Raw genomic sequence first — 15000 nt, forward strand, 5'->3', positions numbered from 1 at the left:
GCACAACTCCAACTATCACTGCATCTGAACCATGTGCTAACTAACCATACAAAACAAATAATAAAAAAACTATCTCTCACCTTGTATAGCCAACCTTAACCATGACCATGACCATGAAAAGCACAGTATAGCCAACCTTAACCGTATCGATGAATAGCACATTATAGCCAATCAAGCACTGCATAGCCATTAGCCAACTTATACCTTCATCATGAAAAGCACTATGCAGTTTCTATCTCACGGTAAGAGATATTAACAATATGAAAAATGGCCAAAATTAGCACTGAGAGTGTGTAGTGTGCTCGGCCTGTGCGACTACACTAGAGAGTGTGTACTCGGCCTGTGTGTGCTCGGCCTGTGCGACTACACTAGAAAGTGTGTAGTGTACTCGGCCTGTGCGACGACACTAGAAAGTGTGTACTCGGCCTGTGTGTACTCGGCCTGTGCGACGACACTAGAGAGTGTGTAGTGTACTCGGCCTGTGCGACGACACTAGAGAGTGTGTAGTGTACTCGGCCTGTGTGTGCTCGGCCTGTGCGACGACACTAGAGAGTGTGTAGTGTACTCGGCCTGTGCGACTACACTAGAGAGTGTGTACTCGGCCTGTGTGTACTCGGCCTGTGCGACGACACTAGAGAGTGTGTAGTGTACTCGGCCTGTGAGTGTGTAGTGTACTCGGCCTGTGCGACTACACTAGAGAGTGTGTAGTGTACTCGGCCTGTGCGACGACACTAGAGAGTGTGTACTCGGCCTGTGTGTACTCGGCCTGTGCGACGACACTAGAGAGTGTGTAGTGTACTCGGCCTGTGAGTGTGTAGTGTACTCGGCCTGTGCGACTACACTAGAGAGTGTGTAGTGTACTCGACGACACTAGAGAGTGTGTACTCGGCCTGTGTGTACTCGGCCTGTGCGACTACACTAGAGAGTGTGAGTGTGTACTCGGCCTGTGCGACTACACTAGAGAGTGTGTACTCGGCCTGTGTGTACTCGGCCTGTGCGACTACACTAGAGAGTGTGTAGTGTACTCGGCCTGTGCGACGACACTAGAGAGTGTGTAGTGTACTCGGCCTGTGTGACGACACTAGAGAGTGTGTAGTGTACTCGGCCTGTGCGCCGCTAGCCGCTAGATGTAGGTCCTTGCTGATTAGAACCGCCATATTAAATCATTCATCCTCTCTCGTGAAAGTCTTCCAGAGTCGTCTTTCAGGCTTTACTCACTTCTCATTTGCTTCACCTAATTCCAAAGCTGGGACAAAAGAGTGACTCTCTCTCACCAGAACTGAGGAATATTTCATGACTTTGTCAAAAAAATCTGAGAAAAAAAGATTTTTTATCTCATCCTACAACTACTTATCATCCCCAAAGAACAGTAGAGGAATTAAAAGATAATAAAGGCCCGAGAATAAGCCCTTTTCTTCATCCCTCCCCACACACACACACACACACACACACACACACACACACACACACACACACCCTATCTCTTTATGCTCGGGTTGTCGTGCAAGAGCCAGCGCACTTACAGATGGCACCAGTTCCCCTCCTTGAGCTTCTCCTCCTCTTCCTCTTCCTCTCTTCTCCTCCTCCTCCTCCTCCTCCTCTTCTTCTAAATATTCATCTCTCTCTAGGAGCCTTCCACAGAAAACTGAGGCCAACTCTGTGAAGACGCGATTAGCTGAATAAAGCGTGTGCTTATGAACGGAACTTTGCTTCTCTGAAGGACAACTTGAGACAGTTCCACTGACGTTCTTACTGACACGAAACTGAAAGTTCAGAGCAAGCTACTAAAGGTACTAGTGATGTCCAGTTTTTAAAATGAGGAGAAGTGGGCCTCCGCTAGCCAGAGAGAAACAGTAGCCGCTACTAGCCAGAGAGATACAGTAGCCTCTACTAGCCAGTGAGAAAGCTTCTGGCTTCTGCTTTGTGGTCAAACGAGGACACAGCTGTTCAGGTGACCCCATCAGAGCCAGGAGTGATGAGTCATGCCACACAGGACGAGCGCCGAAGAGGATGTGTGGGTCAGTCAGCTGGCCGGCGTTGCTTCTGAGAGGAAGTGTGGGTCAGTCAGCAGCCGGGCACGACCTCCACCCCTCGAGACGGGAGAACCGCCACTTCAATTTCCGCCTCGCTGTCCGAGAAATGGAGCGGCGGGACGACATCTCTGAGCCCCAACTCGTCCAGCTGCAAGTTGCCTCTCTGGACGCTCCAGAAACTCACGGAGGACCAAGAGGAAGAGCCGCTACTCACGGAGGAAGAGGAGGAGCGGCTACTCACGGAGGAAGAGGAAGAGCCGCTACTCACGGAGGAAGAGGAGGAAGAGGAGGAGCCGCTACTCACGGAGGAAGAGGAGGAGCCGCTACTCACGGAGGAAGAGGAGGAAGAGGAAGAGCCGCTACTCACGGAGGAAGAGGAAGAGCCGCTACTCACGGAGGAAGAGGAGGAAGAGGAAGAGCCGCTACTCGCGGAGGAAGAGGAGGAGCCGCTACTCACGGAGGAAGAGGAAGAGCCGCTACTCACGGAGGAAGAGGAGGAGCCGCTACTCACGGAGGAAGAGGACCAAGAGGAGGAGCCGCTACTCACGGAGGAAGAGGAGGAAGAGGAGGAGCCGCTACTCACGGAGGAAGAGGAGGAAGAGGAGGAGCCGCTACTCACGGAGGAAGAGGAAGAGCCGCTACTCACGGAGGAAGAGGAGGAAGAGGAAGAGCCGCTACTCACGGAGGAAGAGGAGGAAGAGGAAGAGCCGCTACTCACGGAGGAAGAGGAAGGAGTCGCTACTCACGGAGGAAGAGGAAGAGCCGCTATGGGCAACATGGTCTACAGCCTCCAGGGCTCCAGGGCAGCATCGTGCACCAGGGCGCTCTGGAACACACACATGCCATGGTGCCGGTCTACAGTCTACAGGGTCCAGCGGGGGTCAGGACTCTGGAGAGCAGAGAGTGTCGGCACACACAGAGCACGTGCATCACCATGGAGACAGGCCAGGGGAGTGGTGGAGGGTATCGGGGAATGGTCCACCTCACTCAGCACTGAGGAATACTTACCTTTGATGGCTTTCAGAAAAGCCAGTGAATACTTACCTGCAGTGGCTTTTAAAAGAAAACTAAAAGAATAGCTTTTCCGACAGCCTTTAAGCCTACTTGGATCGGTCACTGGGTTGGAGGCTTGTCTCAAAGCACTGGCTCCACCGTCTCAAAGCACTGGCTCCACTGTCTCAAAGCGCTGCATGGCTACATTGTCTCAAAGCACTGGCTCCACTGTCATTGTCCCAAAGAGCTGGCTCCACCATCTCAAAGCGCTGGCTCCACTGTCTCAAAGCACTGCACTGGGTCCACCGTCTCAAAACACTGGGTCCACCATCTCAAAACACTGGCTCCACCATCTCAAAACACTGGCTCCACCATCTCAAAGCACTGGCTCCACCGTCTCAAAGCACTGGCTCCATGGTCTCAAAACACTGGCTCCACCGTCTCAAAGCGCTACATGGTCTCAGAGTGCTGCACTGGCTCCAGGAGCGCTGTGATGGAAGATGACGGGGTGGTGGCTATAAATAGGCAGCATCTCTAAACAGGTGGGTGGAGATCGGTCTTGATCGATACATCATCAAAGAATGACTTCTGATTGGTTAGCACTGAGCGAATTCGACTGAGAGAGAACTGAGTTTCGATCAACACCAATCACCACGACTGCCCCAACAGAGCGGCTGCTTCCTGTTTCATCCCTAATCCATTTCAGTGCATTCTGCACCCCATGGCTAGTGAGCTAGAGTAGAACTCCAGCAGTGGAGAGTTGGAGTTCCACATCTCATCCACCTTCCTCTCTCTGCACGGCCTTCTTAAATACAAATCTTTCTCCTGAAGACCATTCACACCATCCTCTATATGCTTCCCCTATAGACTTAATTTATATATATCTATCTTTTTATCACTCTCTCCGTTTCTCACAAACATACCCACAGAGAGGAGGAAGGAGAGAGAGAGAGAGAGAGGGATATGTATACATATATATACAGTATATATACTGTATATATATATATATATATATATAGAGAGAGAGAGAGAGAGAGAGAGAGAGAAAGGGATATACTGTATATAGAGATAGAGAGAGAGAAGGAGAGATAGAGAAATAGAGAGAGAGAAAGGGATATATATAGAGATAGAGAGAGCGAGAGAGAGAGAGAGAAGGAGAGATAGAGAAATAGAGAGAGGGAGAGAGAGAGAGCACATACTGTACACATAATACATTAGACTGTGGCTTGGAGTGATGAAACAAAATGAGACAACTGCAGGCCCTCACCACACATACATCTCCCTCTCTCTCTCTCTCTCTCTCTCTCTCTCCCTCTCTCTCTCTCTCTCTCTCTCTCTCTCTCTCTCTCTCTCTCTCTCTATCCCTCTCTCTCTCAGTAGTCTGGTCACACCTCGTGAGAGCAGTCCTCTCTCTTCTCGTCCTGACGGCGTCTCTGGGAGTGAGGCTCATGTAGTTGGTCAGTAAATTATTGATCTGTGCGTCTCTATTACTCTTCTGCTGCAGGACATGATTCATTCATGAGGAGATCCACTCTGATCCACTGATCGCCGGGCCCTCCTGGCCGATAAGACCGGCGTCCCGCTGAGCTCCTCCAGATGTGTGTGTTTCTCATTTGCATACACACACACCACAACAGCAGAGGCACAGGCACCCATCTGAGGGAACAGCCACAAATATTAGCTTTCCACATTAGCCCAAAAAAATTCCCCTTTGATACCAGGGATGACAAGCTTTTTGTTGCCTCGCTTATTCAGATGTACCCAGAGCCAGGGAAATCAAATTCCCTGCGTACATATTTAAGCATTCCAAAAGAGAGGAGCTTTTTTGAACGACGGCGTACAAGACTTTTCTGCCTAACTCTGCCTGCCAAGCAGCAATCAAGTCAACCCTCACAGTTCCTATCAGCAGTCAAACACACACTCTGAGTCAGTCAAGAAACACTCAAACAAATAATTAATCCACAGCTGGGTCCTGCTCTAAGATCAGCAGCACACAAGCCACATGATTTAAACATCGCTTGTGTCCGTGCGTCTGCTTTTTAAAAGGGACCCGTTTCAGAGGGAGTGTGAGGACAAAAATAAGAGTATTCACAGCAATGTAGCCGACGTCTGGCCCTTACAGCTGCGAGCCTCTCTCCCTCTCTCTCTCACACACACACGCACACACTCACACACACACACACACACACACACACACACACACACACACACACACACACACACACACACACACACACTCTCTCTCTCTCTCCACATCCTCTCCGGGTTCAACACGGGGCCTGTTCCTGCCAATGAGAAACAGGGGCTATTATTCCCCCTGCCAAAAGAGGTCTGTGCTTGATATTCTTGTCCACGCCACAGCGAGTTCAGACCTAGTCACTCTACTGCCTGTCTCTCTGTGCTTGGCCAGGCTGCCTCCTCCTCCTCCTCCACCACCACCACCTCCTCCTCCACCACCACCACCACCACCACCACCGACTCCACCACCAGCTCCACCACCTCCACCACCACCACCACCACCACCACCGACTCCACCACCAGCTCCACCGCCAAGGGCTCAGCCTCTGAGCAGTAGACCTTGATTTGCCTTTGTGAATCACAGCAACATGGGGAAGCAATCAATCCATCGCAGAGGTACACCACACAAACCCGCGAGTAACATTATGCTGTTGTGTATACACACAGGCGTGCGCGCACACACACACACACACACACACACACACACACACACACACACACACCTTGCCAGTCTTTCGTAAAGGCATCTGGAGCACAGGGTCAGCAGTAATAGGGCAGGGTAGTGGCCTGGAGCGACGGCTGGCATTTGCTTTAGGAAGTGTGCTTGCGTATGCTGTTTTGCCCTCCATGCGTTCTCCAGTATTAACACCACACGCATGTGCAACAGCAACACACTCACACAGGCCCATCCATCATGCACCAGCCCACTGCCAAGCAGGCCCACCAAGCTAACCATGTGAATATGGAGTACACACACTGCTGAAATGAACAAACTAACCATGTGAATATGGAGTACACACACTGCTGAAATAAACTACAAGCCAACCATGTGAATATGGAGTACACACACTGCTGAATTAAACTACAAGCTAACCATGTGAATATGGAGTACACACACTGCTGAAATAAACTACAAGCTAACCATGTGGATATGGAGTATACACACTGCTGAAATAAACTACAAGCTAACCATGTGAATATGGAGTACACACACTGCTGAAATAAACTACAAGCTAACCATGTGAATATGGAGTATACACATTACTGAAATGAACTACAAGCTAACCATGTGAATATGTAGTATACACAGTACTGAAATAAGCTACAAGCTAACCATGTGAATATTGTAGTATACACACTACTGAAATGAACAAACAAACCATGTGATTATTGTAGTGTACACATTACTGAAATGAACTACAAGCTAACCATGTGAATATGTAGTATACACAGTACTGAAATGAACAAATTAACCACGTGAATATTGTAGTGTACTCACTACTGAAATGAACAAACTAACCATGTGAATATTGTAGTGTACTCACTACTGAAATGAACTACAAGCTAACCATGTGAATATTGTAGTGTGCACACTACTGAAATAAACACACTGAACAGAATCTTGTTTATCTCTCTACAGGAAGCTAGTGCAGGGCTTGTGGAAACCACCGTGATTAGGCATGCAGTGCAGGAGGCTGTTACGCAACATCTGTCTCAGACTGTGAGTGTGAAACATGGCGTGGCCGGCAATGGTCAATCTGATAGTAGTTTGTTCTGAATCACCTTGTTTGAAAGCCTAGAAAGTAACACAGCAATGGCACTGACAGGGGTGAGCAGGCACGGCCAATGGCACGAAAAGTCATTTAAAAGAGTAGTCTAATTAAGATGGAGGAAAAAAAACATTCATCGCATAGCAAGACTAGTTTGTATCGTTCATAATCGCTCAATTAGCTCGTTTCTAAAGTCCAAGTGGAAGCCTCAGCGCAAAAGTGCGCGAGCTCCCCCCGCAGTTAGACGTCAGAAGCGCATGTACACAAGTTCGGTGGAATCGGATGGATGAAACTACATATGAAGTTGAAGTTTATTTAGAGAACATTGCCGTTTTACTGGGCTGCTCCCACGGACACATCGTTTGCATAATCAAAAGAAGAACCATTTAAATTTTAGGACAGTACCCAGATAGAGAGTCAGAGAGAGAGAGAGAGAGAGAGAGAGAGAGAGAGAGAGAGAGAGAGAGAGAGAGAATAATCCAGAATATGTATACATTCCCAAGAACCCCGGCCATGTTTGTGCGTTTATCTCGTTGCTTTACCTGCTACGTGTCACTGTAACCCGGCGCAATGTTAAATGGCTAAAGGTATATCAGCCAGGTATGTGTGTGCCCCGTCCTATAGTGCACTGCATCAGTAATGATTGTTTGAGTGCTGCGCGCTGTGCCACTGCTTCTTTAGCCCCGTAACCGATACAGTAGAGCTGGGGGTCGGGGCCACATATTCTAACGGTCTACCGAAAATCCGGCGGAACCAAGGACGGTGCATCTGAAAAGGAACTACGCGTGGACAGGAAAGGACCTGATCGTGGACTGAAAACAGATGCTCCCCCTCTGTGGTTCTCTCTTTCTCCCTCTCTCTATCTTTCTCTCTTTCTCTCTCTCTCTCTCTCTCTCTCCACTACCTCATTCACAATCTCTCCGCATCAGCTTTCTCGTCTCGTTTCTCATTCAAATCCATTTGTTTCGTGTCCAACTGAGAAGTAAATGTCGATAGAAACCACTTCTCTTTATGAAGCGTCTTAAATGGACAGCATCTGCACCATAGACGAGCCCCAACTTCACATGTAAACCTTAGACTGTGAACTACAAACACATCCCGACACATTACCGAATTACCTTGAGCACAAAACTGCCCTAAGGTCAGGCGAAGCCAAAACGCGTGCTTGCTAATCGCGCTGCACCTTGCTGATCGTGCAACATCGCCATAACTAACACGCGGGCTCCTGCACAGTCCAGTAGCTCCGAGACAGAAAACAAAATCAATTTCCCCCCCGAAATTCTGCAAACGCAAAGTCTGTTCTTACCTAAAACTGGCGTTCTCCCGTGGCAGGTATTTGTGGTCCGAGGCGGTTTATTTTCCCGGCAAACTTCTGCTGGAGCTTACGTATCCCAGGCTCATGCTGCTCTGTCGGTCTCGGATTCTGGGTTGCGGATGAGTTGGCCGCCCCTCTCATGCTCGGGAGACAGAGATCCGTGGCTTCGGCTACACTCTCACCATCGGTCTTCCAGGCGCCTGCCGCAACTGAGCTGAAAATGTCCGGAGGGAAACAAGGGCGGCAGCGAATCGCGGTGCAATATCCCGGTGGCTCTCAAAACGATCGCCAAGCCTCGATCAGACCTGGGGAGTCCGTGGAGAAGGCGTCGGCGGTCAGGTGGACAAGCGCAGGGTGGAGGATGTCAGGGAAGGGAGACGGAGACACGCAGACTAGAGAGAGAGAGAGAGAGAGAGAGAGAGAGAGAGAGAAAGGGAGAGAGAGCGAGAGAAGGCGCAAAACGGAGAGAAAGTAGGGGGAGGCGCTGAGAATACAGTTTTGTATTATAGAGGACGGTTGTGCCAGACAGTGAGGGGAGGGTCTGGACCACATCAAGAGTGGGGAACGGAGAGGGGGAGAGGGGGGAATCGGGAGCAGGGACGAAGAAAGCCTCGGTTGCGAAACACTCATTCTATTCCTGAACTCCACTCTCCTGGTCGTCTGCCAGGTACCTTTACATATCTGTGAATGTGCTGATGACTGATTTGGTGTCATTTGTATTTATTACTAAAGCAACAAGGGTCGTCGCTGATATTTATTTTAAAATAAATAGCCTACTCAATTATTGGCGGTATAATGATTTTTTTTTTTTTTTTTTTGCTCGTTTGTTTATTTTCCCAGGTCATAGGCAAATGTCCGTATGTGAATGCAAACGCACGGATGACATGATCGCACTCGCCGGGGCAAAGGCTCTCTCTGCCGTCCGACTGAAACACTGCACAGCATGTTGTCTGACTGGAAGCTTCTGCCGCGGACAGCGCCGAGACTACTAGAGCGCTGTCCATGGTGCTGGAGTTTCACCATCAATGCACCTCTCTCTCTCTCTCTCTCTCTCTCTCTCTCTCTCTCTCTCTCTCTCTCTCTCTCTCCCCCCTCTGTCTCTCTTTCTATTTATTTATCTATATCCCCCCCTCTCTCTTTCTCTTTTTGTCTCTCTCTCACTCTCCACTCTCTCTCACACACACACTTACATACTCCCAACATATGCACACTCAAGCTCTATCATATGCGTGCGCGCACGCACACACGCACACACACAACACACACAAATGCATCAAGGTTAGATGAAGGTGGAAAAAAGCGCTCAATTAAAGATGACATATGGATCAGCTTAAGGATCTTTAATATGCGTGGAGTGTTCCAGCGTGGCTTTGATCTGTGATGCCAAGCTCTTCAAACGTTCCCCTTTATTCAGCTCCTATCGTCGGTCAGCATCTGTAGCTGTGGCCACAAGTCAGTGTGACCGACATGGTGAGCTCCTCTTGTGTTCATCAGACACCTGCATGCTGTATGAACATCCCTGTGAACAAAACACTATAAACCACAGCGGCGGCACTGCCGTGAGCTCACACTGCTGGAGAAGTTGACTCAGTGCAAATAAAGCTCCTGAGCCCACCAATCACAGCGCAGAGCTGCCGAGCAGATGTGTGGCGTGCGCTGACAGCCTCCTAATGTCAGTTGTCCGAGGGCACAGACCTCGCGCGCCGCAGATAATGTGTGTGTGTGTGTGTGTGGGTGTGTGTGTGTGTGTGTGTGTGTGTGTGTGTGTGTGTGTGGTGTATGGTGTCATTGTCTGAGGGCACAGACCTCACGCACCGGAGATAATGTCCCTCTCGTCCGTGTTATTTCAACGCTACAACTGTCATGCCGAGGCAGGGTTTTCAGCACCCTGACTGAGTCGGGGAGGAACACACACACACACACACACACACACACACACACCCTGACTGAGTCAGGGAGGAAGAGACACACACACACACACACACACACACACACACACACACCCTGAGACACACACGCACATACCCTGACTGAGTCGGGAGGAGGAGACAGATGTCCTCACCATCAGCAGCTGCATCCATCATTATATTTGCATGAAGATTCTCCCCTCTCTGCTGCAGGGGCCATAAATGGAGACAGATTCAGCGGCCCACAGCCAGAGAGGGGTGTGTGTGTGTGTGTGTGTGTGTGTGTGTGTGTGTGTGTGTAGTGTATGGTGTTTGAGTGTGTGTATGTGTGTGTGTGTGTGTGTGTGTGTGTGTGTGTGTGTGTGTGTGTGTGTGTGTGTGTGTGGGCAGAGAGAGAGAGGTGTGTTTGTGTGTGTGTGTGTAGCATGGCCTTCTCCAGACAGTCTAATGAGAGACCATCTCATCTGCAAAGGTTACGTGGGCATCACCTGCTAAGGGGGCCTCCCTTGGTCATCTGCTATCATACTGCAACATATACATACACACACACACACACACACACACATGCACACACACACACACACACACACACACACACACACACACACACACACACACATACCAGGAAAGGGAAGGGTGTGTGTGTGTGATTATATATGTGTGTGTGTGTGTGTGTGTGTGTGTGTGTGTGTGTGTGTGAGGAGGGGGGCATCAGATATGGCTGTGCACATTCGAGAGTGCAGTGATGCTGACAAGATGCATAATGAGTAATTTTTTTACGACATGCAATTAAAACTAAGAGGAAAGTGGCAGAAAGGGGTAATGGCTGCGTCCCAACGCAGCGCGTAAACAAAGCGCTCGGGTCATTAGATGAGGAGTTAGCGGTTGCGCTGTTTAATTTTATGACGGTTTCCTGTTTCTCCTTATTTATGGCTGCTATGGTCAGCTCCTTTTCCTCAGCAAAGTGCTGAAGCTCTGAGTGGAGGAGAGCAGCTCCCTAGTGTCACACGGTGGCATCTGAACACACACGCTGCGTTTGCTTTGGAGGGGGAGATGGAGGCTGCTGTCCAATTGATAAGCACGAGGAGAAACAGCGATAATTCCATCAGACATAATAGCAGCTTTATTGGAAAACTCATAAAGAGGAGTGAAAAATAAATGCATTAACCTGGCCAGGCCGGCGTAAGAAAGAGTCAGCTGGATCAAGCTGGATGGATTTAACAAGGTGCTGGGCCTCCTATCTTGTCATCGCTGGAGCATGATGGGCCTTTGATTGATGACCGCAGGGACAGCTTTACTGGACTGACAAATGACCTCAGGAATGCCATGACACTACAGTGTCCAAGCTCTTCTGTGACGTGCAGAATTGGTTATTGCCTGATGTCATTGGAAGACAAGGCCTTGGAGGAATGATGCCAAACTCACTCCATCCCTGTATTTCATGTTGAGGTAAAGAAGCTGGCATCCCGGATCTTGCACACACATTTTACCGTTGTGACAGCTTACTGAGAGATAAATATGAGCAGAAAAGAATGAGGATGTGAGAAAATACTGTAATAAAATATATCCTCACAAAAGACACATTTAGCACATTTGAGAAAACCTTTAGAGTTCGTACAGGATTCTGTGGAGAAAAAAGTGGTGTTTACATTATGACTTTTACATCTAGCTTCACCAAACAACATTTCGCCATAAAACTGAACTGTCTACCATGTTGCCAAACAAAGTATTTTCCTTGCTCAGGTTCCTGGTAGCATGATGTAGGGGAGAGTGCTGCTGCTTGGGAAGGCCTCTTTGTAGTAATAGTGTAATAACACTTTGGCCCTCCCTGCTCTTGGTGAAGGCATCTTTGTAGTAATAGTGTAATAACACTTTGGCCCTCCCTGCTCTTGGTGAAGGCCTCTTTGTAGTAATAGTGTAATAACACTTTGGCCCTCCCTGCTCTTGGTGAAGGCCTCTTTGTAGTAATAGTGTAATAACACTCTGGCCCTCTCTGCTGTTGACGAAGGCCTCTTTGTAGTAATAGTGTAATAACACTCTGGCCCTCCCTGCTGCTCTCAGGTATATTCCTGGTCCACAGTCGGCCGTGGGCTCTGGATGCTTTCTAAAAAGGAGAGCAGGACTCTGAGGCCCTGAGAACCTTATTTATTTCTCATTACGGAGCCTCCCGTAGAGGAGAGATACGCTGCCGTGACAACGCATAAACAAACAGACTGGGCTAGACGTCGCTAGTGAGCCGTTAGCTGCTGATTACTGCCTCGCCTTGGGCTCGCTTCGCTAGTTTCCCCTCAGGATGGAGGAGCTCGATTCAGGGTGGAGGAGCTTTATTTAGGGAGGAGGAGATCTATTCAGGGTGGAGAAGGAGCTCTATTCATGGTGGAGGAGGAGCTCTATTCAGGATGGAGAGCTTTTCAGTTTGGAGTAGTTCTCTCCTACCAACACCATCAGCACCAGTTCTGCTCATCTGTCCTGGTGCTGATGGAGGAGCTGCATTTAGGGTGGTGGTTGGTTATCAGCTTGTATATGGCGTACGGTTCTGATCCCTTAGCTCACACCACCGTTCTCCCTCAAGGGTAGAGGGAAAAGTTACTCCATTGGGTTTTAAATAAAAAAAAAAAAATTAAAAAAAACACTTTATGACAAAGCAAATTATGACAAACTGTTCTGAGAAAACCTCAGCAAATCCAGGAAGACATGATGACCCAGGATGACACTGGAAATAGCCTCTATATGTACAGTACAGGCTTGTGCAAAATTCAGAATTGAATTGAGAATGACTCCTAAATTCCAATTCAATTCTTGAGTTTGAATTGAATTTGAATTGAGGTCAAAAACAGGATGCAGAATTACAATTCGAATTTGAATTAAGGGAAGTAGAATTGAAATTCAATGAAATTCAAATCAATTCATATACATAACATAAGGGTACGCTGCAAATTATTTGATTCTTATCAAGATAAAAAAAAATAGATTAGAAGTGTTAGATCATTTATATTGTTTGAAGCGTGAATTTCTTACTTTACGTAAGTGTTCAACTTTACACTATCTTAAATCAAGCACATCTTTTTTTGTCTCAAATAGGCATGAAATCTTAAAATGAGGTAAATACTGTTAAAATGAGATATTTTACATCTCTCCCTCAAATTCTCATCAAAATAAAGCTTGTTTTAAGATTAAGTGACAAGAAAATTAGACTTAATTTAAGATGACATTTAAGATTTAAGATATCATCTTAAAACAGCAGTTTATGCTTATAACAACTTATAGACTTGTCACAAACTGTGGTACTGTGGCGCAACAGGTTACAGCATTAGTATCTTGTACTCTTCCAACTACCCACGGAGACCCGGTTCGAATCTCACCTGCGGTCATATCCGAATCTCTCCCCAACTCTTTCACTCACCTACCCGCTTCCTGTCTATCTTCATTGTCCTATCTGAATAAAGGCAAAAAGTCCAGAAAATATTCTTCCAAAAAAAAGGAATATAATCTGAGGCTGTTTAGATTTAAGTAACCTCATTTTACAACCAGCATTTTATGCTCATATTAAGTATATTTTACTTATTTTGGGGATGTAAAAATTATATTTATAAGTAATCTTAAAAACAGCAATTTCAGCTTATGTTAAGTTTCCAAATACCTCTGTAGACATGCTTATTGCTAGATTTTTTTTTTATTTATCTTAATTCACAAAATCTTGTCAAGTGAAATTATCTTGCTGCATGGACAGAAAATTTCTCTTGTTTTGAGTACCTTTTACCTCAGATTTAGTGTTTTTATCTTGTTTTTAGACACCCTTTTTTGCAGTGTTTAACAATTAAGTTTCACAAAATGTCAGATATGATCTCAACAAACACACAATTTATAATTGAAAACAGTAATCAATTACATTTCCAATGTCATTTTCCCTGAACTGAATGTATGTGAGATTCAACACATTCTTCCTGTTATGTGACATGTGAATTTGTTTTGAATTGCCATGAATTGAATTCCACTTCCTGTCATTCCAATTCCAATTCAAATTCAACTTCCTGTGGGGTGGGGCCAATTCAATTCAAATTCCAACTCATGAATTGAATGGAGGCAAATTCTAAAATTCGGAATTGTGCACAAGCCTGGTACAGTATATTCCTGTAGTTTACATGATGTGGATATGTACGGTATATTCCTGTAGTTTGCATGATGTGGATATCTACGGTATATTTCTGTAGTTTGCATGATGTAGATATGTACAGTTACATGATTTGGATATCTACCATTTTTTCCTGTAGTTTACATAGTGTGTATATGTACCATCTATATTCCTGTAGTTTACATGATGTGGATATGTACAGTTACATGATGTGGATGTTTACAGTTTATTCCTGTAGTTTATAAGATGTGGATATATGCGGTATATTCCTGTGTTTTACATGATGTGGATATCTACGGTATATTCCTGTAGTTTACATGATGTGGAGAGGTACAGTTACATTATGTGGATATGTACAGTTTATTCTCGAGTTTACATGACTAGTTCAGTGCCCGTACAAGCAATGTTTTTCAAGAAACTTGTTGCCCAATTACGGTGATGCAGGTAGAGCATGTTAGATTGGCGATGATGTAGAATCAGGCCCGTGCAGTTTGCGCTTTTTACTGACTTTGCAAAGTAAAAGAGTGAAGGGGAAAGGCATTTGACTTGCAGCTAATGGCATTATTAGACACATTACCCGTGCGTTGTTGCTGTTGTTGGGAAATGATGAAATAACCGCATGAGCATGGCCATGCCAGTGCTATTAACTCAGAAGTGATGTTTGAATGAATGTTATGCCCATAGCCGATGTCCAGATAGAGTCAAGAGCAGCTGTTTTAGATTCAAATTTTAACAGAATGCCACCAACGTGTGTGTGTAGGCATGTTCAGCAACCTGATCAGGCAAGAACCGGCGGTAGGCAACCACGGTTCTTGAAGAAGCCTATGCAACG

At 46.8% G+C, this 15000-nt stretch overlaps 1 protein-coding gene across 1 annotated transcript in view; it reads right to left on the minus strand.

Moving 5' to 3' along the window:
* Nucleotides 1-8599, minus strand: part of brinp1 (bone morphogenetic protein/retinoic acid inducible neural-specific 1) — a 152822-nt gene extending 144223 nt beyond the window's left edge. Inside the window, exon 1 of the mRNA XM_062554299.1 lies at nt 8121-8599. The gene's annotated coding sequence lies outside the window, so the exon portion shown is untranslated. The remainder of the gene's footprint in view (nt 1-8120) is intronic.
* Between the last annotated feature and the right edge of the window lie 6401 nt (nt 8600-15000).

The sequence above is a fragment of the Sardina pilchardus genome, chromosome 14 (genome assembly GCF_963854185.1).
Source record: "Sardina pilchardus chromosome 14, fSarPil1.1, whole genome shotgun sequence".
Lineage (NCBI taxonomy): Eukaryota > Metazoa > Chordata > Actinopteri > Clupeiformes > Clupeidae > Sardina > Sardina pilchardus.